Source organism: Podarcis cretensis (assembly GCF_951804945.1).
Source record: "Podarcis cretensis genome assembly, chromosome: 3".
NCBI classification, from domain to species: domain Eukaryota; kingdom Metazoa; phylum Chordata; class Lepidosauria; order Squamata; family Lacertidae; genus Podarcis; species Podarcis cretensis.
Window position 1 is genome coordinate 52,811,757 of NC_137172.1, and position 19,420 is coordinate 52,831,176.

Here is a 19,420-nt window from a genome sequence, read left to right on the forward strand (position 1 = left end):
TGATCCATTGTGTTTTGTTATTTGATAGGTCTATAATGAAGGACAAAGAGCTATCAAAAGTCTACACTGCCATCTGAAAATTCATGGAAGCAACTTTTACCACAGAAGGAAGTCAGTATGGGATTAAAGATACAGAGTCATAAAGAAGCTTTCCTTCTCATCACACTTCTACTGTGCCTTCTCTAAGGTGCTTTGATGTGGCTGTCATCCATCCATTTTTACATGGTATGTAGGATAGATCAGTGCTTTAAATGAACAAGCAATCACAAAAGTTGTGTTCCTCCTGCACATAGCACAACAAAATGGATCACAGGTACATCCTTTAACAGAAACTCAGCAGAATGTTGTTTGCCCTTTGAAAGAGAAATTGCTTCATGTCACTTTCATCAAAACCAAAGCTATGGAGATCATTACATATTTCTCTACCTGGTTCTGAAGATCTGTTAGATGGATTGCAGGAGAACAAGTCTGTGAATAGCAAAGTTCATCCAGTTGTATTTTGCAACATATGAGAAGCACAGTGGAAGGCTTGGAAATACGAAAAAGGAAGTATAATTGCATCCTCACTACCCTGTGTTGTTGCTCTACAGCCATAATAATAATAATAATAATAATAATAATAATAATAATAATAATTACATCTATGTACACAACACTTTACAAAGAACAGGATTGCCAATTTCAAACTCAATGTCATTCCTATGTTTCCTTGTTTTCCTTCTCCTGCTGCCTCTGGAATTGCTGCTTTCTCATTACCTTTGTCCAATATTCACCAATCTGGTGCACTTTGTATGACAGGTCTCTCCTGGCAAGGGGTTTACAGTCTGAAATAAATATCGAGAAACAATAAGGTAGAAATAAGGTAATACGGACTAGACAGACAATAAAGGCAGGCATCCCCAAACTCGGCCCTCCAGATGCTTTGGGACTACAACTCCCATCATCCCTGACCACTGGTCCTGTTAACTAGGGATGATGGGAGTTGTAGTCCCAAAATATCTAGAGGGCCGAGTTTGGGGATGCCTGCAATAAGGTATACAGACTAGGACTTTGCCAACCTGGTGCCCTCCAGATGTTTTAGACTATAACTCCCACCAGTCCTAACCAGTGCTTTGTGTGGATGATAGGAGTTGTAGTGCAAAACATCTGGAGGGCAGCTGGTTGTCCAGTGCTAGTATAGGGAGATGGGGAAGCAATAATTCCAGAAGCCAGAGGAAGCAGGGAGGCAATAAATAGGGATGAGATTCTGTTTGAAATTTGGAAGCACAAGGCTTTATATGAGTTTATAAGGAGGATTTCTTTTTAGAAAGGCGTATATTATAACTATCAATTGTCTTGGCAACTACACAGTTATTGAAATAACCAAATCCTTTCCCCTAGTCTCATCCCTATTTTGAGCACTCGCTTTGGTTAGAATATCCTTTCAAACTCTGAATCATAGTGCTGTGTTTGCTGAATATCACATTGTAAATATCACGAAAACAGTGTGGCAAGGGCTCCACGCTGCTATTATTATCTTGGCAGTCCTGCGAGGAGCTAAGCATACTTTGCTGCATTTCTTCTTTGAGCCCCGGGGGGGGGGGGGGAGGAACACAAAGTGTTCTGTATGTTTTTCAGCTCTTGCAGAAGAGTTGCTGCAGATGTGAGCAGGGCAAAACTTCCTGTTGTGGTTATCAGGTATCAGAAAATCCCTCATTATCCCTGCTTGGCATTTGCTCTGTTCTAAAAACTAGCCCACAAGTTGAAAACTTGCTGCCTAAGCAATTAAAGGCAAATGTAATGGGGGCAATGTCTGAGCTCAGTCCAAGCCTTTCATCACCTAATAGCTTCCGCAGGGTGCTTAATTAGTTTCTGAGCATTAGACCAGCAGCAATCCTTAACTTCTGCCCTTCCGAATCACAACTTAACTCTCCCACCCAACACACACAGAGAACCATCCTCAGACTACTTATTTGACTACTTATCTGTCATTTTGGGTGCAGGAATTACAGTATAGTGCTCATGTATACAACACATAATACTTTAATACTCCTATGAAGAAGCACTTTCTTTTCTCTGTCTCAAACCTTCAGCCTCATTGGATGTCCATGAGTTTTAGAATTATGAGAGAGGCAGGAAAAAACTTTTCCCTATCCACTTTCTCTATGCCTTGTATAATTTTATAAACTTCTGTCATGTCACTTTTTATGTGCCTTTTCTCTAAATTAAAAAGTCATGAACGTTGCAACTGTTCTTCCTAGAGGAGCGGCTTTATCCCCTTAGTCATTTTAATCGCCCTTTTCTGAATAGGTACTGCCATGTTTAGCAGTACACACTTCTTTCAGCGTCCTAATAGCAGGCAATTTTTTTTTTGGCAAACTTTTAAGAAAGTACATCATAAAAGATTGACTTCAGTGGGTAATGAATCTTCATTGCCCCTGGTTCCCTAAAGTCCAAGTCCAATCTGCCAAGTTAGTGGGGAAATCCTCAATGTCGTCATGTCCCCAATGCAAAATACTTAGGTTCTTTAGAGCCAGGCATATGGCAGATTATAGGGATATTGCTACTGGTGTTATTCTTCTCTGGGAAATTAACAGCACTAATATAAAGTGCTACTTTCTTAGCTTACATTAAAAGTAACGGGGGGGGGGGTGAGGTGGAAGAGGCAGATGCAAAAGTGATGACTGAGGATTTGTAGAAAACAAAACAAAACTCAGCAGCCCAATAAACTGTGTGTTTTATTATTTGGTATTCATCACATAAAAACAACACAAATGAAAAGGCCTGACCTTTTCACTGGCGGCAGCAAAGCTCTGACAATAGTCAATAGTTACAGCTAATAGTGGTGCAATTTAAGGACTGCTATGTAATGATGAGGACTGCAGCACAAAATCTAGAGTCTCCTGCAAGAGACTTTTGGGGGCCCATCATGCCAACTGAGCAATTCTTTTTACTGTCCTTTTTATTTATTAAACTGTATGTTTTATGCAGCAACATAATTTATATATTTGTGTAAATCCATGTTTGTGTTGCATGGCATAGCCTCTCCATGGCCGTTGCTGCTGGTCTCCTACCTTGGACAGCTCATAGTGGCTGCTGGAGAGCAGAGCGCAACAAATCTCGTAGGTTTTCTTGTTTGTTTGTTTTTAAAAAATGCATTGTGTGTCTGCATCTAATCTTGCTCCCTTCTAAAATTTATTTATTGGTGTGTGTTTTTCTTTTTGTAAATCTACCAGAGAATAAAATAAAATAAAATCAGGATTAAGAGGAGGGCATGCGTGCTGTGTCCCTTTGGCATAGTGGTAGTGGCACTCATCCTTCTTCTGAAAGGAAATGCTCTGCGGTAGGGGAACAAAAATGGGGGGCTGAGGAGGATCAATTGGGAGAGAATGAGAAATGTCCCTATTTTCATCTGAGGAACATTGGAGGGTATGAAGTAGGTCTGGGTCTGGTCACCGCATGCATGAGTTCCATGATGGAAGAAAGGTGGGATATAAATGTAAGGAAACAGGTTAAATAAATTAACTAGTCTTACATTCTCAAACATTTTTTCTACCAAACTCCTGAAGTTCAGCATCCTGGAAATGTTGCTTTCTATTGAAGAAATTTGTTAAGCCAAATATTCTTGGGACACTGTAGATCTGAAATGTATTTATTAAGCTTTGTGAAAAATTGGGAAGGGCCATAGCTTAGTAATAAAGCACGCAGAAAGCCCAAGGTTCCATCCTTAACATCTCTGGGGTAAAGCTGGGAGAGATGTCTGCCTGAAATCCTGGAGAGTCGCTGTAGACAATACTAAGCTGGATGGGCAGACTCAGTATAAGGCAGCTTCCACTGAAACTTCTTTCCATATGTACCACAGAGACAGGATGTTTGAGAACTCCTTGTGGATGAATACAGGTGTTTGGGAATGCTGCAAACAAACAGTTCTGTGAAAATGAATTCAAGACTACCAACTGAATTATATGGAAATATACTTGGAAGTAAGGCCCATTTTTGCTTGGGGAGGGTTGCTAACTATTGCAGATATTAATATTGTGCAGTTTGGAGCGACTGGATGCACAAAAACTTACTCCTTTTGGAATGAAACGTTGGCCAGACCCATTAGATTGTTCAAAACTTTACTTGCAGAACTTTCTTCAAAACAGAACAAAAAATCAAAGATACATCCAAATAATTCCCTAGAATATCTTGTGCTGTCCAGCTCAGGTTCAGCATCTTAGAAATAAAATATACTTCCAAACAGACCTAGAAGCAGAAGTCTCTCTTTCTACAGCCTCCATTTTGCCCTGAGCTGTATCCACTCCCTTCAGGAGAGTCATTTACACATCCTCGCTGTCACAGAGTACAAAGACTCAGCCACCACCCTTCCAAGATGGCAAATTTGCAATTCAATAGCTCTCATGTGACACTCGTGTGTTAGCTACTTAAGAACAACAACAGTTAATTATCGAACCATTAGAGAGCTCAGAGAGCCCTTTTCGCTTTTCTTTAGCTTCAGTGGAGTCTTCCAGTTAAACCCTTTCAGCAACACACATAGGCATTCTCCATTTCAGTGTCAAATAATTATACTTAACAGTAACATGCATAACATTAGGCTGCATATCTGTAAGTATACATTTGTAAACATTTGACTCCCCACTCCATCTCTCTCTCTCTCTCTCTCTCTCATAGCTGCTGGAGCGTAGGGGAGAACTGCTGCAAGAACTGTACCTCTTTTCTGTTGATATTTTGTCCCAGTACTGGGATTGTCTAAACCTGCGCTTCAGAGAATCAGATTAATTCAGGAAACCAGAGCAAGAGAGGCAAATGAAGCTGAGGAGGCTGCTTTGCTTTAGCTGATGGCATGAACACCCTGCTAAATCACCTGTGCCCTGCACTTCACCTGCTTAAATGCTCCAGGGTTGCAAAAACACACTGATAACCTTTTGGAGGATATTGTGGCATTAAGGAGACTTAAAAAAAAAGTTGGGGGAGAAATGTCAAATGTAACATGATGTGCTGATGTTACCAGGCCTCTAATGCCATCCAGCTGCAACTCTCAAGCCTGGGGAAATGCAAAAACACATTTCATAACACTTTGGGGGGGTCTCACTAGACCCTCTTTCTTTTATAATGAACACATATACGCCATACAACTAGAGGCTTCTTCCTTATCCTTGTTTTTCAACCCCACACTTCAAATGCCCATCATTTTCCCTGTGGGTAGAAGTTGATAGTAGCTATTTCAGGACCTGCACATCTGGTGCCTCATAAAGGGATGCACCAGAACCATCAGAAATGTTTAAAACAGTGTTTAGACCAAATACCCACAATTAATTCAGGTGCTGAGAGAGAGAGAGAGAGACCAATTAAAATTAACGGTGGGGCCAAACCAGCAGATGTTCTATTGCCTCTGCTGACTGTATGGAGGCAATCAGAGGGCATGTATCTGGTTTAAGAAACATGCAAGCTTCCAGAAAGATTTTCTAAAGAATACACTCTGATGAAGCTTCATAGCTCCTTGCTTGACACTGACTTTTCCATTTTGAAAGGCCCAGATAGGATGCTTACATGTGCATGAAATGTTATTCTAGCACGGGTGTGTGTGTGTGTGTGTGTGTGTGTGTGTGTGTCCCAAACTGTGATCTGTGGACCACCTGTGGCAGACTAGCTTCATTTAGGTGATCCACAACATGTCTGCAGATTTGTGGTTAAATACGGGACACAGAATTAAGTATGCATATTGATTTTTAATTGTCTTTTAATGCTTCAATTATTTCTTCTACTGTATTTTATTGTATTGCACTTCTAATTCTATGGAATTCAAATTGTAATACAATAAAATATAATATATAAGAAATAAAAGCAGCAATAAAAAATCATACAGCATCTGGCACAGCACATTACATTACAACTGCTGAAACAGGCGGAAAAATAATTAAGGGATCTCCAGCAATTTTCAAGTTGTTTGTGGGAAAACAAAAAGTTTGGGAGCTACTGTTTTCGATTTAAGGGGGGAAAAGCTTCTTATTGCCACAGTTAAGGCACTCCACAAAAAGCACACACATTGATTTTGAAAGTTAAGATGCTTGCCTTAACATCCACACCATGTAAGCAGTACAGTCTACAATTTCACATAATGTGTTCCTTAAGAAGGAACCCACCATTTTCCTTGGACTTTCAGCCCCAAATAAATAACCTGAAGTTATTCATAATTTTATAATGAACAAAATATTTACTTACTGATTGCATTCATATCTACCCTTTTCTCCCAGGGATTCAGAATGGTGCACATAGTTCTCTTCCACGTCCATTAATTCCCAAAACAACCATGGGGGCTGAGAGGCAGTGACTAAGCTCAAGGTCACCCTAGTAAGCTTCATGGCTGAGTGGCAATTTGTACCCTGGTCTCCCAAGCCATAGTGTGACACTCTAACCCCCACCCTACACCTACTTAGTCTCAGTTTGTATAATGAAACCATGCTGGAAAAGGTACACACATTAACTAATTCTTGCACTGTGCAGAAGCACACACACATTGTGGAGTTTTGCAGTAGGTGTTGTAGATTGTGGTGTGAGATGGTGGGATGGAAACATAAAGCTTTTCTCCTTTTATATGAAGTCTGTAGTTACCTTGAGTGTTAAAGCATCCAACTTGGCTGGCCCAACTTGCATGAGATCTAAAGATTAGGATTCCTAGATCAGTCTACCCTTTGTATATTGAAAGATCACTTCCTTGCGTTTCTTCTGCATGTTATGTATTCATTGTTCTATGGAAGACTTCAAACAAATATGGCGGTGGCTTGTTGGCAGGTTGGGGAAGCAATGGTATCCTCATGGTGGCAGCGTTGTGTGATGGTTGGTGATGGTTGGGATGAAGCAGCCACAGCAAGAGTAATGAAGTGTTGGGATGGGAGCCATGTAAGTGTTTTTGCTCAGTGGGCTTACATTTCAGCTTTGTAAGTCCAAGGTTTTTACACACACCTCCATCCAAGCAAGCAAGAGGCATTTTGGCAGGTCAAGCACCCATTCCAGCCAGACAAAAGCACTTGAAGAAGAGGTGGCACAGGTCCAGGAAGAGGTGGGGTCTGGGAAGAATCCTAAGGGTCAAAGAGAAAGGCCCAGTGAGTCACATTTCATCCCTGTGCCTGAGGATGCCTGCCCCCAGCCAAGGTGATCAAAAGCTCTCATCTAACTCCATAAAAATACCCAGCTGCAGAAAACATGGTAGTTTTGATATGGAAGGAGGCAAACAAAATAGGTAAAGAGTCACCTCTGTTAAATTATTACTGACTTCTGACTGTTGTTGAATCCAAAGGTGTCTCTGCTTACCTAGATAAAGATAAGGGGGTTCATTGGTGGCAGTGTAAAATATGGATAGTCTGCTCTTGTTCCTGAGTGCTAAAAGTCTCCCCTGAAGGTGACAAGCATGGAATTGGAATTGTAGAATGCCAAACATTCCAGTTAGTCTCTAGAACTGACTGCTGAGGCCAGTGTTGTTTCGGCTGCTTCCTCCAACAAAGTGGGACTTGCATACAGTGGTACCTCAGGTTACAAACACTTTGGGTTACAGACTCCGCTAACTCAGAAGTAGTACCTTGGGTTAAGAACTTTACCTCAGGATGAGAACAGAAATCGTGCAGCAGCAGCACAGTGGCAGTGGGAGGCCCCATTAGCTAAAGTGGTACCTCAGGTTAAGAACAGTTTCAGGTTAAGAACGGACCTCTGGAACGAATTAAGTACTTAACCAGAGGTACCACTGTATATGCCTCTTGGTGTAGATTGGCTTATGCACCCCAGTGGAAAAACAATGGCTGATTTGTTTACTCCTGTACTACAAAGTGCTGAATGAGTTCTCTCTAAATCAGTTGCTATAATGTGTACCTATTGCCATAGTCAAAGCACAGAGTGGGTGGGAGGACCAGATGCAAGAAAACGATGTCGCTGATCTCCAACTGTCTCGAGGTCATTCCAAGGAAGTTTTGCAGCAGTTGATCATTAACTTAATTCAGTGATAAATTAGAATGTGTGTTCTATCCTGCTAAGATGGTAAAAAATGACTTCTCCCCCCTTTGTTCACAGCTGCAACTGATAGAAAGAGAAATTAATATTGCTACAAAAAAGTGGAGCTGGATAGAAGCCAAAAACACTAGGTAAGAGCAATATCTCCTTTATCTGTGACTGTGATAGAACAAGAGATTTGTAGAATTGGCTTAGCGCAGTCGATTCACACACACACACACACACACACACACACACACACACACACACTCTTTCTTTTCCTGCAGCTATTATATGAGAATCTGATCATCTGAAACTTCAGTTATGCATTGACTGTCATGAATAGAACAAATAAAGCACCGTATTTGATTCCTTCAGTCACTGTAAGATGCTGAAGTGTCAAGGCCTGTCAGAGTGAGCTGATTTTTGAGAATTTGAAATGCCGTTCCTCCAAACCATGCTTATTTACTAGGGAGTAAGTTCCATTGAACTCACTGGGATATGCTTCTGAGCCCTCGACAATCTCTAATCCTTTCTGCAACAATGACATGTTCCTCAGGGTGGTTTGCAGTGAAATTCTAAGGTGCAAGCGCCTACTCACATGATGCACTTGCACAACCAGGTGTCCCAATCACGTGGTGCGCTCTGAAATTTCACTGCAGACCATCACACACAACACACAGTCATTGCAGAAAGCATTAGAGATGTTGGGGGCAAGGCTAAAAGTGTCCCACCACTCCTGTCAACAAAGCAAAACCCTGCACATGTATGAACAGAGTTCACAGGGTGTTCCACTTGTGTTCAAGAGATGCGAATTAAAGCCCATTGCAGACCTGACCCCTTCATCAACACAGGGAAGGCTGGAGACTAAGTGGCTGGAGATGGTTTTTAGTTTGGAATGGTTGTCTACTTTTGCGAGTAGCATAATACAAAACAAAAACACCATTACAATGTTTACCTCTATACCACGCTGCTCCTCTTGTGGATTTTCTTGCATGTTCACTGGTTTTTCTGCATTGTGAACATGGTTCTGCAGAATTCCTTAATGGGGGAAGTTTGTTTGTGTTAGTCAAAGTGTGCACAGGGAGTGCATACCAGCCCCCAGAGAGTCATGCGAATCAGTTTGGTTTCTGTATTCCAACCCCCGAACACGGAGAGAGGTTTGGATGTAAAGGTCAAAGTTATGCTGTCCAGTTGGAGATCTAAATTTTTGTTTGTTTGTTTTTTGCTGTTGATGAGTCAGTGAAGTTAATTAGTGCATTGATGCAAGCTGCTGTAATTTCCTGATACGGAGTAATCTAAAGCCTTTGCTATCCTTGAAGGGCTAATAAGGGGTTATTGAGTCTACTAAACAACTTAAGCTTTTAGAATAAAGTAGACAATCAGTAATTCAACATCAAGACTTAATTTGAACAGGACTCAGAACTGACCTGGTTTTCAGTGCCAGAACAACCTGGGCATGAGAAGCAACAATAAAGAAAATAGCATATTTGAGCATGTAAATAGTACATTTATTTTGTTCAATAGGAATCTGTATAAGTCTTGACAAAGCCCATCCTGACATTTCTGAAATTTTGAGCTCAGAAATATTTTTTTGTTAAAAAAAGAAATTGAGGTTTTTTTACAACTCTTTTTTTATTATAAAAAACACACCAGGAGAACAGCACCTTGAGGTTATTATTATTCTTGCTATGTTTGTATTCAGATTGGTAAGCATCCCAAATTCTTTGTCCTATAAAGCGACTGGCCAGCTTACTGGGAGTGAACTCAGTGGGACTTATGTTTGAGTAACCATGTATAGGACTGCACTGTAATATTAAGAGGCCATCTAATGAAACAGACTGGAGTTAGCTGAAGAGTTGCTCTCCTTCTTTGCTTAGTCTTGTTTATATTATGAACTCTCTCCCCGTTATACTAGTTTTAGGATTACAACCTGTAGTCACCAGAATGGGGCATGCATGCTTGAACTACTGCAACACACTCTATGTGGGGCTACCTTTGAAAGTGACTCAGAAACTACAACGAATCCAGAATGCGGCAGCTAGACCGGGAGCGGCCACTGGAACTATATAACACTGATCCTAAAGGATCTTTATTGGCTCCCAGTATGTTTCTGGGCACAATTCACAGTTAATGCTCGCCTTTAAAGCCCTTTAAAGCACAGGAGAAAAAGTATTCCTTGCACAAAGCTGGGAATGGAATCTCCAGTAATAGGTACTTCCTACAAGGTAGTTCAGTGGGACGCGGGTGGTGCTGTGGGTTAAACCACAGAGCCCAGGACTTGCTGATCAGGAGGTCGGCTGTTTGAATCCCCGTGACGGGGTGAGCTCCCGTTGCTCGATCCCTGCTCCTGCCAACTTAGCAGTTCGAAAGCACCTCAAAGTGCAAGTAGATAAATAGGTACCGCTCCGGCGGGAAGGTAAACAGCGTTTCCGTGCACTGCTCTGGTTTGCCAGAAGTGGCTTAGTCATGCTGGCCACATGACCCAGAAGCTGTACGCCGGCTCCCTTGGTCAATAAAGCGAGATGAGCGCCGCACCCCCCGAGTCGTCCGCGACTGGACCTAATGGTCAGGGGTCCCTTTACCTTTACTTACAAGGTAGTTCATCTTTCACATCTACTAACATTGTGTCACTTATGCTGCGAACCCAGAGTCTTTGCTTTAGCAATCCTGATGGGCTCACATCTGACACATCTGAAAACTGCAAGCCTTACAACACAATCTTACACATGCCTACTTAGAAATAAGCCCCATCGAATTCAGTGAGATTTTCTTCCAGGGAAGTGTGCATAGGACCTCAGCCTTTTGGTTAACAATGGCATGCAAAAATCTTTGAATGGCTTTGCTTATACACCACCAAAGGAGACTATGGGGTGCGGCGCTCATCTTGTTTCAGGCTGAGGGAGCCGGTGTTTTTCCACAGAGAGCTTTCTGGATCATGTGACTAGCATGACTAAACCGCTTCTGGCACAATGGAACACCGTGATGGAAGCCAGAGCGCACGGAAACGCCATTTACCTTCCCGCTGCAGCGGTACCTATTTATCTACTTGCACTGGTGTGCTTTTGAACTGCTAGGTTGGCAGAAGCTGGGACAGAGCAATGGGAGCTCACCCCGTTGTGGGGATTTGAACTGCTGACCTTCCAATCAGCAAGCCCCAGAGGCTCAGTGGTTTCGACCACAGCGCCACTCGCATCCTAGGTAGCCCTAGGCCAAGAAATGCTGGTTTAGATTAAAAATCTAGCCTCTTTTAACTTGAAGGATCTTCATCCGGGGGTACAATTGAAGGCTTTAAGATATTTGACTGCAATTGATTCCTAACCTGTTTCTCAGTTTGTAAACCTGTGGGCCCAGGACACAAGGTGTTCTCAAATACCTACGAAACATGCATCTGTTCAAAAAATTGAATGTAGCATGACACATATAGAGCAGTAGAAGTTCCAGGACTGCTACTGTACTTTACGTTTCTGAATCACAGCCTGCACAAAAGAAAATATTGAAACGCCACTGTTTTATGTCAGAAAAAATGAGAGTTCTTCCAAAGCACTCTATGGAGTAACCTGCTCTGAAGCAACCTGCTTGGCAGGGTTATTATTTCTGTCTTTTATGATCTGTACATGGTTTTCACTGCACATAAAGCATACTGATCTTAGAGTATCAGATCAGAGAATACCTTTAGGTCTCCAACAGCTACAACAGTGTTAATAATTTGGAAGTACACACTTAAGCAAAGTATAACTGCTATGATGATCTAGGCTGTCTTCCTTTTCTTTTCTTTTCTTTTTTAGGTCAGATAACTGAAGTCACTCTTGCTATAACGTTGAACATGAAATATATTTAGGTTCTATGCACATACATATGTCATATACTAGTATGTCAAAGCATCATAGGTTCTTCTGCACTGAAGAGCACACAAACAACCAAGATTATAGCAGGTGGCTAGGCAGCTTGGCCAGAACAGAGCAGCTATCCCTTGCTGGCTTGAAGGGCACACTGAGGACTGGCCACCCCTCTGAGTGCATGCACACAGCTATTCCCATGTGCACACCTCCACATACAGCAGATACACACATGCAGTGGTGGGAGGCAGAAAACAAACTCAGCAGACACTTAGCAGCACACACACACACATATACATAGCAGCAGCAAGACATTGCTGGTTTACCTGCGTCTTGTTCCCAGAGCTGTTTACTGCAATGTCAGATGAAGAAAAAGTCCTTTTAAAGGCAATAAGAGGTGCCTGGTTGAGAGACTGAAGGTGTTTTGGATGCCCCAAGGCCTATTGTGGAAGAGGAGAAAGCAGAAAATAGGTTAATATTGGCTTTTTAAAAAAGGCTATATTGGGGGGAGTTTGGGGAGGACGCAAAAAGCCTGCAGCCTAATCTACAAGCACCAAATTTAGGGCACTGCAGGCAGTTTCCCTGCACCGGGCAAAGAGCTGAGGGATGCAAAATTGAGAAGATCCATAATTTGAGAAGATCCATTTGAAGGCACCAAATTTTGGCCATGCACAGGGTGCCATATTATGAAAGATTACCAAAGTCCATCCCTCAGCCAACCCTGATGTGAATCAAAATACTGAAAAGAAGATGAATACAAGATTTTTTAAAATATATTTTATTTTACAGATAGCATATAGCTACCTACCTACCTATCTCTGACCTTCTTGGGATTCTGATTCTAAACCGGAAGCAGAAATAACTTACCAAAACTTTTCATAACTTGCCTGTGGATGCTGGCTCCCTCTCTCCCCTTGTTAGAATGTTTCATCAAAATGGAAGTTGGCAAAGTGTGCTGCACTCTTTGGAAGTAATGAAAAAAGATGTCAAAGCTTGTTAAGGTCAGTGAGCAAAACAGTGTGGATTGCATAGCATTATGAAATTATTAATTTAAAAATTTATATATGAATAAAAGCATCTGGTGAATGAGTAAGAGTAATTTCTTTCACTTGGCTAATTTAAATGCCAGCTGTCTCTGTCCTCAACCATATTTTCTCATAAAAGCTTTTACAGAGTGTCTGCTTATGAAAATGCAGAATTTATGGAGAGTGCAAGGGCTGGGTAGGTATACATAGATTTCAGCCTATCTTTATAAGGGTATATCAGTTGATTGAAAAATTAAATGTTAAATTTGCAAAATGTCTGAAGGATATTTTTTGTCCCACTTTTGGGAAACACATGGGTTTGGAAAATTAAAGCATTCCACATGGGAATTAATCAGATCTTTTTTTTCTTTATAATTATCAAGCTCCAGGGCACATTTTGGGGAACATTTATGTCCATTTGGAATATTGACTGATTCAATTATATAGTTCACCTAATCAGAACCGGTGCAAGGGCTCCTACTAGTGCAATGGGGCACTCCTTCCTCTCCTCTCCCTGTGTGCCTTCACAACCCCCCCATCCCAACTGGCTATGGTGAGAGCAAGAGGGAGGGAGAGGGAGGTAGCTTGGTTGAGCAGTCAAAAATACTTGCATGGGCAGAACATTTTAGCACAACATTGAGTTCTTCTGATTGTGTGATGCCTTCTTATGATTACAGCCAAACGTGTCAGGTGGAAATTTTGGACACATACATACACGTTACTGTAAGAGTTACCATAAGAGCAGGAGTGACTCACCTGGTGAGGCAGAACTGCAACAACAGAGCTTCAGGAGCAGCAACATTGCTGCCATTCATCAAGAGGGGAAGGTTGAGATGGTGTCAAGGTCAGGGCCATGTGGATGTTTTGGTGGAACCAATCCAGTGCTCCAGCTGGTGCATCCGGACCTCCCAAACTTACTGCTGCCTCACTCCTCACGGTACTGGGCAGTGATGGTGCTGCCAGGAGCTTATTGCCCCATCATTCAGCCCAGACACTGTGTCCAGCTCCGAGGGCCTTCTGGCGGTTCCCTCACTGTGAGAAGTGAAGAGACAGGGAACCAGGCAGAGGGCCTTCTCTCTCTCTTTTTTATAAATAATATTTATTAAGATTTTTAAGGGTTACAAAAAACAAAAGTAAAAGTAATTACACCATATTAAACAAAAACAAAACAACACATCACAAAAAGAAAAAAAAGAAAAAAAGAACACACACAAAAACAAAAACAAAAAACACAACTAATCTTTCCAACTTATCTTTCATTTGCTTGTTTCCTTGACCTCCTCCCACCTCCCTTTTTTGTATTCTAATTCGATTAACTATTTCAGCAAATCCTTTCCATCTTTTCCAAGTTTTGTTCTGTATTTTATCTCAATATAATGTAACTTTACTTTCCCTCCTTTCACCAATTTTTTTAACCTTATTTTAACATTAAAACTAAAATACTTATTTATGCTTAACTCCTTATAACATTTCTGCTAAATCCATAAAATATCAAATCACCATTTTTCTATCACTCATTAATTTTGCAGTATTTCTATATATAAACTTTAAATTTTCCAATCTTCTTCCATCAACTCCTCTCCCTGGTTTCGGATTCTGCCAGTCCTTTCCGTCAATTCCATATAGTCCATCAACCTGGAGATCCTATGTCCGAGGCTCTTAACTCTCTTCCAGGTCTCTTCTGCAGATCTTCCTCATATTCTTTAATGCTAGAAAGCAAATCTCGAGAGAACTCCATCCTAACATTACTTTTATTCCTTCTAGACAGTTCAACCAGATCTCCATAGTTGAAGCTAGAGTCTATACAGTGTTTCAGGACGTATTTCAAGGTTCCTCCAAATCCAAAGGCCCCCAAAACTTCAGTCTCCTTCAAATCCAAGTCCATGTCCCAAAAGTCAATTAATCCCTGGATAAAGAGATCTTTCCAACTATCCTTCTTCAGTCCAAGCCGGGATCCAATCCTCAAAATCTGGCTTTTCCTAGATTCAATCACAAAAGGCCTCAATTTATAGTCCTCAATTTGCTTCTGTAGAACTAAGGGTCCCACTTGTGTTATTTTAGGTTCAAAAACAACGACTTTCTCCTTTTCCTCCACCATTTGTTCTGCCAAGGTAGGTTCCTGTGCCAGGTCCTGAATTATTTCTGTGTTGGTGCACACTTTTTGTCTCATATTAGTCACTTTCTGTTCCAAATTATCAGTTTTAAAAGTCATGTCATCCACCTTTTTATGAATCTCTTCCAGCAAATAGTTTGTCTTACATAAGGCAGTCAAAATAACTTCTCTTATCGACATTTTGAATAGTCCAAGGTCAATCTCTGGTTCTCAGAATCCTTATCTTGCAGCTGGAGACCTCCCAGTTACACTCCTATAACAATTTCAAAGGCTCCCTCTAGAGGGAAACAGTCTCCACTTGTATCAGTTCTTTCAAGCACAACTCAGGCATTAAACATAGTTTCAATTTTCAGTTACTTTCCCCTCCATCTTAAATGCAGAAGAGGACAATAGAAACAGTATCTTGCTCTTATTTTAGCTAGCTGTCAAATCCGTTCTGTCAATAAACTTTCCCCAAGCGTCATCTGGCAGCCCGTTCCCAAGTTCAGAGCTGAGGTAATTTGATCTTCCCCTCACTCCTGTAGGCTTACTAAGTTCAAAATTCCAAACTTCCCCCCTCTTCACCTGCTTCCAAGGGGGGTTTTGTATTTTTAACCAATGGAGATTTAATCCTTTATCAAAAAACTTTCAAAGACTTTAGCTTGTAACGTCTTTGCTTCAGTCTATTTACAAAAGCGGAAGGCGGACTTCCTGTTTAAGCCTCCCTGCTCCGGTGTCAAATTGAGTCTTTTTTTTTCTTTCTCCTTTTTTCTGATTTATCCTACTCACGGGTAGTTGCTTTTGAAGTCGAATTGTCACAGGAAAAAGCCAGCGCTCTCCGGTAACGGCTGTGCGGCTTCGCTCCGTGGAAAAAGCAGTCGATTCACAGCACCGCGCCGCTCACCCTGCTTCGCTCCGGAGCCCATAGTCGGGTTCCCCCGCGAGTTGGGGGGGGCGCAAAGGGTGCCTGCCGAATCCCACGTTCACAGGTTTCACCCACCTGTGATTTTTAAAGGGTCTCCGCCTTCGCCGTGGCAGACAGACCCGATTCCCACGAAGCAAATCCCTCCTAGTCAGAGGGATTCCGCGATTACCGATGGCGCTAACCCGGAAGTCGGCCAGGCAGAGGGCCTTCTCGGTGGTGGCGCCCACCCTGTGGAATGCCCTCCCATCAGATGTCAAGGAAATAAATAACGATCTGACTTATAGAAGACATCTGAAGACAACCCTGTTTAGGGAAGTTTTTAATGTTTGATGTTTTATAATATTTTTAATATTCTGTTGGGAGCCAGCCAGATGGGCCGGGGTATAAATGTATCATCATCATCATCATTATCTCCATCCCACCAGACAAGTCACTTGGTAAGTCATTCTTGCGTAAAAGTGCTACTGCACTCATGTATGTGGGCAATGGTCAGCTTACTGGCCACTATGAAAACATAATGTTAGAGTAGATAGGGCTTGGGTTCCTAACCACTCTGGTAATAATAGGATAAGAGAGAGCATGTAGGATAGAGTACGTCATGTGGTATGTTCCCAAGCCAACTCCATCAGGAACTGGAGAGCTTATATTGGCACTTAGCCCATGATGTCTTCTTATCACTACCATCATTGTGATTTCCAAACATTACAGAAGTAGCATAGAATCCAATTTACTGCACTGATAAAAGATCAAGCTTGCCTTTCAACCTGAATTTTCAAGTTCTCAAAGTGAAGCTCTCCAAAGGGAGAACAATATTAAAATATACATTAAATGAACTAAACCATCAATAGAATTAACTTGAGAGCAGGGAGAATAACGTGTAACCAACAGACCCCACACGATAACATAAATGCAAACTTTTTTAGATAATAAAGTTTTGAACTTTTGAATAAGTATGCAGAGGACAGGGTGATTAAAGTTGAAAATAAATCAGATACTTAGGAAAATAAAGTCAACAACTTTGATTAAGTTCAGCAAGAGATGATGGATAAGCAGCTAGACACAGATAAATGAATATTTCTGATTAGCAAGTAAATAATTAGACCAGGTTGATGAACTTGATAACAAGATTGATAAAAATTACCCCCAACTTTGTGGGTGCTTATGTGGGGTGTCAGTGAGAGTCCAGGTGATGCAGCTCATATATTTTATCGAATGACAGATTTTTCTTTATAGGAAGGATAGATGTTGTTGGAAGGAAATGTCAGTCATGATAAAATTTTGTTCATTAGGATTTGATAAACAAGTTCACTATATTCTGTTGTGTTTACCAGTAAAGTCTTATAAAATTCATTCATAATAATAATAATAATAATAATAATAATAATAATAATAATTTATTATTTGTACCCCGCCCATCTGGCTGGGTTTCCCCAGCCACTCTGGGCGGCTTCCAACAGAGATGAAAAATACACTAAAATATCACATATTAAAAACTTCCCTGAAGCAGCAATCCTGGCAAAAACCAGATATGATGACACAGTAGTTGCATATATGGTTTTTTTCTGAAAACATTCTTAAGCCCCCTTCCCACGTTTTTTCACAGGAACAGACAATATGTGTTAAATTGTACTATGGGTGGCATTTTTAACTCCATCTCTCATGTCACATGGCTCCTCTGAGACACACATTTGCCATCCATGTATGAGTGTAATGTCTGAGGTTAATATGAAGGCATCTATGTGCAAAGGCTTCATTAGATACAATAACACTGATCATACATGGTTCCAGGAGAAATCTATGTGTGAATGCTTTCTCACATCACATGTCCATCAGACATCCATGCTGACATGTGAATGACAAGAATGGGGCCAGGAGGAGCTGTGTGATTTTCAGTGGGAGGGCTAACTTTGCAAGCCCATTTCCATGTAATTTGCCTTTTTTGCAAGTAGCTGTCACGAACACACCAGCTCCAAGTGTAATCTCGCAGCTGGCTGCAGAATGCAGTCAGGAACAGGGAGGCTGGGCTTTCACGCCAACACATGAGAGCCCGCAACTGCCAGCATCAAGTCTCCCTGACTTTGGATGGCCGACTGATAAGGGAGGAAGGAGAGCAGACTGGAACACAGCCAAAGTTCCCTGGAAGCCCAAACAGACGCAGAAAGCCACAGATACAGCTTTTTGGAACAGGAAAGGGCTGCAGCTGACCAAATAAGTCCGAGGCATAGGCGTATAGGAAGGCTGCTACACAGGAAGCAAAATAAGAAACGTAAAGGTCAAAGGGTCAATCTCTTCTGTCGACACAGGAAGAACTCCTCAGAAGGGTCAACTGAGTGATGGGGGCCAGAGGCTTGCTAGAGCCGTCTGGAGATAATTGCTTGTTTTTTGCAATAAATCTTCCTTTTTAATTATGTACGCTTACTGTGTTATCAGGGACGCAGGTGGCGCTGTGGGTTAAAGCCTCAGCGCCTAGGGCTTGCCGATCGAAAGGTCGGCGGTTCGAATCCCTGCGGCGGGGTGCGCTCCCGCTGCTCGGTCCCAGCGCCTGCCAACCTAGCAGTTCGAAAGCACCTCCGGGTGCAAGTAGATAAATAGGGACCGCTTACCAGCAGGAAGGTAAACGGCGTTTCCGTGTGCGGCTCTGGCTCGCCAGAGCAGCGATGTCACGCTGGCCACGTGACCCGGAAGTGTCTCCGGACAGCGCTGGCCCCTGGCCTCTTAAGTGAGATGGGCGCACAACCCCAGAGTCTGTCAAGACTGGCCCGTATGGGCAGGGGTACCTTTACCTTTACCTTTTACTGTGTTATCAAGCCGGGAACCTGGACTCCTAACAGTAGCATATGAAGGGGTTTTATGAAAGTACATTTACTGAATGTATTCCTTAGATTTTCTTGCACATTCCATGCAATTAACGTCACACCTAATTATGTGTGTTTGTGCGAGTATCCTTAGATTTTTAAGGTGTATATATTAAATCTGAGGCAGAAAGACAAATATTAGTAGATCAGCTTTTAAAAAGGGGATAAGGTGTGTGTTGGGGGACTAACCATGTTGGCACTGTACTGAATCAATGGATATGTATATGTTTACAAATGTTCCTTTGCCATCTTAATGTTACCACAGTTGGGGAGGCAGGATTTTATTTAGGAAAGAGAGGATCTGGACTAAGCTGGCCATTCCTTCACTAAATCCCTCTCTGTTGTCCCAACACTTGTGATTTCTGCATGCCATCATCACATGAAGTTGCACTGGCACATGGGGTTCAGTAGAAATCTTATCCCTGTCCAACTGGCACAATTCTAGGATTGTCAGCTAGATGCCAGTTAGATGCATAATCATACAGAGAGCTCCCTGCCTCCCCTCCATTTTTTGCTATTCATGATGCAGTTCAATCTCAGTGATACCTGTATGTTTTGATACTGTATACAGACAGCAGTTGTAAATAACTATTCTCCTTTTTTATCTTTGAACAGTCAACGAATGTAAATGCATTTGTTTGCTTTTTGTGTTAAAAACTTCCAAGAAAATATATATATATATATATATATATATATATATATATATATCACACACATACACA

The 19,420-nt window shown here is 41.7% G+C and overlaps 1 long non-coding RNA gene across 2 annotated transcripts in view; it reads left to right on the plus strand.

The window, feature by feature from the left end:
* The window catches only part of LOC307213787, a 68,620-nt gene that overhangs the window by 31,890 nt on the left and 17,310 nt on the right, over positions 1-19,420 (plus strand). The window contains exons 3-5 of one of the 2 annotated variants that reach the window (XR_013837685.1): positions 29-225; positions 8,044-8,114; positions 12,145-12,818. This is a non-coding gene — a long non-coding RNA (uncharacterized lncRNA). Of the gene's footprint in view, positions 1-28; positions 226-8,043; positions 8,115-12,144; positions 12,819-19,420 lie in introns of those variants that run through there. The other variant, XR_013837684.1, reaches the window with a different exon arrangement.